This window comes from Etheostoma spectabile, chromosome 9 (assembly GCF_008692095.1).
Source record: "Etheostoma spectabile isolate EspeVRDwgs_2016 chromosome 9, UIUC_Espe_1.0, whole genome shotgun sequence".
Taxonomy (NCBI): domain Eukaryota; kingdom Metazoa; phylum Chordata; class Actinopteri; order Perciformes; family Percidae; genus Etheostoma; species Etheostoma spectabile.
Window position 1 is genome coordinate 29,071,901 of NC_045741.1, and position 719 is coordinate 29,072,619.

The 719-nt window shown below is 47.4% G+C and overlaps 1 protein-coding gene across 3 annotated transcripts in view; it reads left to right on the forward strand.

Annotated features, from left to right (window-relative positions):
- Positions 1–719, forward strand: part of ankrd29 (ankyrin repeat domain 29) — an 81,192-nt gene that overhangs the window by 6,977 nt on the left and 73,496 nt on the right. The window lies entirely within an intron of this gene.

Genomic DNA, 719 nt, shown 5'->3' on the forward strand with positions numbered 1-719 from the left:
GCTGATGTGGCAGACACCTTCAATGTGTCTCAGCGTCAGATACAGAGGATAAAAAAACATTTGAAGACACTGGAGACGTTTTTGACAAGCCCAGGTCAAGACAACTGCTCGAGAGGACCGTTTGTTGGCTCGAAAATCCAAGGCCAGCCCCTTTTCCACTGCAGCAGAGCTCCCAAGACCTGTCACCTGAAGTCCCGTGTCAACAGAAAGTTTGTCGGATTCTGTCTCGAAAGCCTCCATGGTCGAATCAGTGCCCAGAAGCCAGCATAAACAAAAGACAATTGAAAAACCGTGTGGCATTTGCCAAGGCCCAGCCTGCTAAAGGATGACCGGAGAAGGAAGAAAGTGGATTTTTTCAGATGAATTCTTCTGTTAAATTACACCACATTTGCCGCAAATATTGCAGGAGACCTACTGGACCCGCATGAATCCAAGATTCACCCAGAAACAGTGAAGTTTGTTTGGTGAAAGATCATGGTGTGGGGTTACACCTGTATGGGTGTGCGAGAGATCTGCAGGTGGAAGCACCATCGATAGTCTCAAATACCAGAAATCTTAGCTACCTCTTATATTCCCAACCATAAAGAGGCCGAATATCTGCAGCAGGATGGTGCTCCATCGCACTTTCCTCTCCATCTCCACTTCAAAGTTCCTCAAGGCGAAGAAGATCAAGATGGTCCAGGATTGGCCGTTCCAGTCACCAGACATGAACATCATGG